The sequence below is a fragment of the Ornithorhynchus anatinus genome, chromosome 1 (assembly GCF_004115215.2).
Source record: "Ornithorhynchus anatinus isolate Pmale09 chromosome 1, mOrnAna1.pri.v4, whole genome shotgun sequence".
In the NCBI taxonomy this organism is placed as follows: domain Eukaryota; kingdom Metazoa; phylum Chordata; class Mammalia; order Monotremata; family Ornithorhynchidae; genus Ornithorhynchus; species Ornithorhynchus anatinus.
In genome coordinates, this window is record NC_041728.1 from 85,357,482 (window position 1) to 85,363,812 (window position 6,331).

The 6,331-nt window shown below is 48.0% G+C and overlaps 1 non-coding gene across 1 annotated transcript; it reads right to left on the reverse strand.

The window, feature by feature from the left end:
* Nucleotides 1-5,579: 5,579 nt before the first annotated feature.
* LOC114817030 lies at nt 5,580-5,717 on the reverse strand. Its single transcript, XR_003764870.1, has one exon. It is a non-coding gene; the product is annotated as a small nucleolar RNA SNORA7 (small nucleolar RNA).
* Nucleotides 5,718-6,331: the final 614 nt, after the last annotated feature.

The following is a 6,331-nucleotide window of genomic DNA, read 5'->3' on the forward strand; positions in this document are numbered from 1 at the left end:
AGAGTCAGGAATCGAACCCATGACCTCTGACTCTGAAGCCCAGGCTCTTTCCACTAAGCCACGCTGCTTCCACCAGACAATTACTCTCCCCACATTCAAAGCCTTACTGAAGGCACATCTCCTCCAAGATGTCTTCTCAGACTAAGCCCCACTTTTCGTCATCTCCCACTCCCTTCGCATCACCCTACTTGCTCCGTTTGCTCTCCCCCTCCCACCCTGCAGCCCCACAGCACTTATGTATATATTTGGAATTTTATTTATTTATATTGTTGTCTGCTTATCTGTATTGATGTCGGTCTCCTCCCCCTCTACACAGTGAGCTCGTTGTGGGCAGGGATTGTCACTCATTCATTCATTCAATCGTATTTATTGAGCACTTACTGTGTGCAGAGCACTGTACTAGGCACTTGGAATATATAATTCGGCAACAGATAGAGACAATCCCTGCCCAACAATGGGATCACAGTCTTAAAGGGGGAGAGAGACAACAAAACAAAACAAGTAGTCAGGCATCAATACCATCAAGATAAATAGAATCATAGATATATAAAAATCATTAATTAAATAGAGTAATAAATAATATATACAAATATATACAAGTGATGTGGGGAGGGGAAAGGGGAAGAGCAGAGGGAGGGAGTAGGGGGGATGGGGAGAGGAGGAGGGGCAGAGGGAAAGGGAGGGCTCAGTCTGGGAAGGCCTCCTGGAGGAGGTGAGCTCTCAGTAGGGCTTTGAAGAGGGGAAGAGAGTAAGTTTGGCAGATGTGACTTTATTGCTGTATTTGTACTTTCCCAAGCATTCAGTACAGTGGTCTGCAAAAAGTAAGCACTTAATAATAATGATAATAATAATAATAATGGTATTTGTTAATCGCTTACTAGGTGCTAAGCACTGGGGTAGATGCAAAGTAATCAGGTTGTCCTACGTGGGGCTAACAATCTTAATCCCCGTTTTACAAATGATGTATCCGAGGCACAGAGAAGATAACTGACTTGCCCAAAGTCACACAGCTGACAAGTGGAGGAGCCAGGATTAGAACCCACAACCGCTGACTCCCAAGCCCGTGTTCTTTCCATTAAGCCAGGCTGCTTTGATTGAATGAATAATGAATGTGGTGTGTCATTATTCCATCCAAGGGGCATGCCCTGATTGATTCTGAACAAAATACCACTCGATCTCTGGCAACACTCTCCTAGACCCCCTCCAATCTGGCTTCCGTCCCCTCCACTCTACCGAGACTGCTCTCTCTAAGGTCACCCATGACCTCCTTCTTGCCAAATCCAATGGCTCCTACTCCATTCTGATCCTCCTTGACCTCTCTGCTGCCTTTGACACTGTCGACCATCCCCTCCTCCTCCATACCTTATCTCACCTTGGCTTCACGGACTCTGTCCTCTCCTGGTTCTCCTCTTACCTCTCTGGCCGATCATTCTCGGTCTCCTACGCTGGAGCCTCCTCCCCCTCCCATCCTTTAACTGTTGGAGTTCCTCAAGGGTCAGTTCTTGGCCCTCTTTTCTTGGCCCTCTTCTGTTCTCCATTTACACTCACTCCCTCGGTGAACTCATCCGCTCTCACGGCTTTGACTACCATCTCTACGCAGATGACACGCAGATCTACATCTCCGCCCCTGTCCTCTCCCCCTCCCTTCAGGCTCGCATCTCCTCCTGCCTCCGGGACGTCTCCACCTGGATGTCGGCCCGCCACCTAAAACTCAACATGAGCGAGACTGAGCTCCTCATCTTCCCTCCCAAGCCCGGTCCGCTCCCAGACTTCTCCATCACCGTGGATGGCACGACCATCCTTCCCGTCCCGCAGGCCCGCAATCTCGGTGTCATCCTTGACTCGTCCCTCTCGTTCACCCCACACATCCTATCCGTTACCAAGACCTGTCGGTTTCACCTCTACAATATCGCCAAGATCCGCCCTTTCCTCTCCACCCAAACGACTACCTTACTATTACGGGCTCTCGTTATATCCCGGCTAGACTACTGTGTCAGCCTTCTCTCTGACCTCCCTTCCTCCTCTCTCGCCCCGCTCCGGTCTATTCTTCACTCCGCTGCCCGGCTCATCTTCCTGCAGAAACGATCTGGGCATGTCACTCCCCTTCTTAAACAACTCCAGTGGTTGCCTATCGACCTCCGCTCCAAACAAAAACTCCTCACTCTAGGCTTCAAGGCTCTCCGTCACCTTGCCCCTTCCTACCTCTCCTCCCTTCTCTCTTTCTACCGCCCACCCCGCACGCTCCGCTCCTCTGCCGCCCACCTCCTCGCCGTCCCTCGGTCTCGCCTATCCCGCCGTCGACCCCCGGGTCACGTCCTCCCGCGGTCCTGGAACGCCCTCCCTCCTCACCTCCGCCAAACTGATTCTCTTTCCCTCTTCAAAACCTTACTTAAAAATCACCTCCTCCAAGAGGCGTTCCCAGACTGAGCTCCTCTTCCCCCTCTACTCCCTCTGCCATCCCCCCTTTACCTCTCCGCAGCTAAAGCCTCATTTTCCCCTTTTCCCTCTGCTCCTCCACCTCTCCCTTCCCACCCCCACAGCACTGTACTCGTCCTCTCAACTGTATATATTTTCGTTACCCTATTTATTTTGTTAATGAATTGTACATCGCCTCGATTCTATTTAGTTGCCATTGTTTTTACGAGATGTTCTTCCCCTTGACGCTGTTTAGTGCCATTGTTCTTGTCTGTCCGTCTCCCCCGATTAGACTGTAAGCCCGTCAAACGGCAGGGACTGTCTCTATCTGTTGCCGACTTGTTCATCCCAAGCGCTTAGTACAGTGCTCTGCACATAGTAAGCGCTCAATAAATACTATTGAATGAATGAACACTGAATAGTCACTACATAGAAAACTGTTGCTCAGGGTCATACTAAGTATAGGCCGTTGGAGATGTCCTGTAAATGTGTACTGGAAATGTTGAAGGTCAATTTAAGTGGTATAAAAATAAAGCCATAGGCAAATACAAACAAACTATTTTAGAGGAATAGAGTAAATATAATGCTTGGAAGTATGAAGTAGCTTTCAGGTAAAGCATTTGAGGGTTTTTTTGGTTAGTCTAGATTGCCAACATAGTAATAAACATAAGGAAAATAATATGGCCAATTTATTTAAATAAATATATTGGATATAAACATGCATAAATGTCAAAATATATAAATAAATATATTTAGATTAATATATAAATGTATTTAGAGAAGCAGTGTTGCTCAGTGGAAAAAGCATGGGCTTTAAAGTCAGAAGTCATGGGTTCTAATCCCAGCTCCGCCACTTTTCAGCGGTGTGACTTTGGGCGTCACTTCACTTCTCTGTGCCTCAGTTATCTCATCTGGAAAATGGGGATTCATTCATTCATTCATTCATTCAATAGTATTTATTGAGAGCTTACTATGTGCAGAGCACTATTACTAAGCACTTGGAATGTACAATTTGGCAATAGATAGAGACAATCCCTGCTCAATAACAGAACAAAATAAAACCCGACAACATCATCAAGATAAATAGAATCATGGAGGTATATACCTCTTTACCAAAATGAATAGGGTAATAAATAATATATACAAATAAGCACAGTGCTGAAGGGAGGGAAGGAGGAAGAGTAGAGGGTGGGGAAGGAGAGGGGAGGAGGAGCAGAGGGAAAGGGAGGCTCAGTCTGGGAAGGCCTCCTGGAGGAGGTGACCTCTCAGTAGGGCTTTCAAGAGGGAAATAGAGTTTGGCAGATGTGAGGAGGGAGGGCATTCCAGGACAGCGGAAGGACGTGGGCCAGAGTTCGACAGTGGGACTGGCACGAACGGGAGACCGTGAGGAAGTGAGCAGCAGAGGAACAGAGTGCATGGGATGGGCTGTAGAAAGAGAGAAAGGAGGTGAGGTAGGACAGGGCAAGGTGATGGAAAGCTTTGAAGCCAAAAGTGAGGAGTTTTTGTTTCGTGCGAAGGTTGATAGGCAACCACTGTAGGTTTTTGAGGAGGGGAGTGACATGCCCAGAGTGCTTCTGTAGGAAGATGATCTGGGCAGCGGAATGAAGAATAGACTGGAGAGGGGAGAGACAGGAGGAAGGGAGATCAGAGAGGAGGCTGACACAACAATCCAGTCGGAATATTATGAGAGCTTGTACCAGCAAGGTAACAGTTTGGATTGAGAGGAAAGGGTGGATCTTGGCGATACTGTGAAGGTGAGAGCGGCAGGCCTTGGTGACGGATTGGATGTGTGGGGTGAATGAGTGAGCAGAGTCAAGAATGACACCAAGTTTGCGGGCCTGTGAGATGGGAAGGATGGTAGTGCCATCCACAGTGTCAGGGAAGTCAAGGAGAGGACAGGGTTTGGGAGAGAAGATAAGGAGCTCTGTGAGCTCCATGTGGGACAACCTCATTCCCTTTTATCTCCCCCAGTGCTTAGAACAGTGCTTGGCACATAGTAAGAACTTAACAAACACCATCATCCTTTAGACTTGGACTATCTCCAAGACCCGTGAATGGATTTTTAATTATTAACTGATCTGCTTGGAGTAGAAGCTTGTGGTGAGGTGAGATATCCCCCCTGGTTCCATGAATTTAATAATGGTGGTATTTGTTAAGCGCTTACCGTGTGTAAAGCACTGTTCTAAGCGCGGGGGGAATCACAGTGATCAGGTTGTCCCATGTGGGGTTCACAGTTTCCATCCCCATTTTACAGATGAGGTAAGTGAGGCACAGATAAGTTAAGTGACTTGCCCAAAGTCACACAGCTGGCAAGCAGCGGAGCCGGGATTAGAACCCACGACCTCTGACTCCCAAGCCCGGGCTCTTTCCACTGAGGCACGCTACTTCTCTTAATGACTTCATTTTGACCTCGAGGTGGTAGCTGGGCCCTTGAATTCTGGAGTGATAGAAAAAAGTCCAGGACCCCCAGGAAGCCAAAGCCATTAGGTTGGCTGTTGGAAAAGACAACTAGGACACTGCTCCTCCAAGCATCCTGCTGTGATTGTCAGAGACAGAATGTTGGTTTGGATGGACCATTTCCATTCTCAAATTCAAAATCATCCCTAGGATTACTAAAATCAAAGGCATGAAAGGCAAAGCCGCAAAAGAATTGCCAGTATGGGAAAGATTAATGAAAAGAAGTGAATATGATTTTGCATCTGACAGACTTGGATAAAGCCCGAGAAAATGAAAGAATTGAGCGGTATTGGAATATCGTCCTCAGCCCAAGGAAGACTTCAGATTTCACATTCAGTGTTCAGCCGATAATGAAGGCTTTTGGGAGCAGGAACCCACGGGCACTATGTGCTGTCACTTTTGTTAAGGTGGTGAGGCGAGAAGTAGGAGACTCAACAACAGTCAACTGTCAACAACAGGAAAGCAAGTGCCTCGGCTAGGGAAAAGTATCTGTCTTGTCTTAAGCCGTCGGGTCAGTTCTGACACCACCGACACATCTCTCCCAGAACGCCCCGCTCTCCATCTGAAATCATTCTGGTAGTGTATCCAGAGAGTTTTCTTCATCAAATATGGAAGTGGTTTACCACTGCCTCCTTCCGCACAGTAAACTTGAGTCTCCACCCTCTACTCTGTCCCCTGCCGCTGCTGCCCAGCACAGCTGAGTTTTGACTTGTAGCAGATTGCCTTCCACTCGCTAGCCACTGGCCGAGCTAGGAATGGAACGGATAGGCCTCTGCTTGACTCTCCCTTCCATAGCCAAGACTGATAGAGTCCTGGAAATTCTCCAGGTGTGACCCTGAAAGGGAAAAAGTATCTGTAGGGAGGGGGCTATTAATGGGCTCCCCAGCTCTGGTCTTTGGAACCAGTGTTACTGAAGTATCCTCTTTCCTCCGTCCGTGCCCACCCCCAGTCACCGCGACCCCCAAACTGCACCCTGCATCTACAGCCAGGATTGGATTTGGAAGTCAAAGTCCTGAGACCTTTTGGGAGGAAGAAGAGCCTTAGGGCTCTTAGGGTACAATTGTTTATAGCAATCGAGGCAGTAAAAGGAAGCAGGCCAGGAAATATTTGTTAGAGATATGGGGCCTATACCTATAGCTGAACTTCGATTTGGATTCTGAAAGTAACAGTTATATGCAAGTGGTGATTGTCCTCGGTTAATCATTTGGATTACACGGTCACCCAGGGATGTTCTGGCTGTTTGGGAGGAGGGGCGCAACAGGGTATTCAGCCCAGCTCCCAGAATGTGCCCTTTTTCCCTGATGATCCAGAGTAGTCTGAGCTCCTTCTGCTTTACTGTCTTAGGGTCCTTGCCACCATGCTGTACCTCAGACTACTCTTCTCCCACTTTCCACCTACATCCCTGTCTACGACAGTGGTAGAACACTCAGAAATGGGAGGCGATTTAATGGATAGGTTC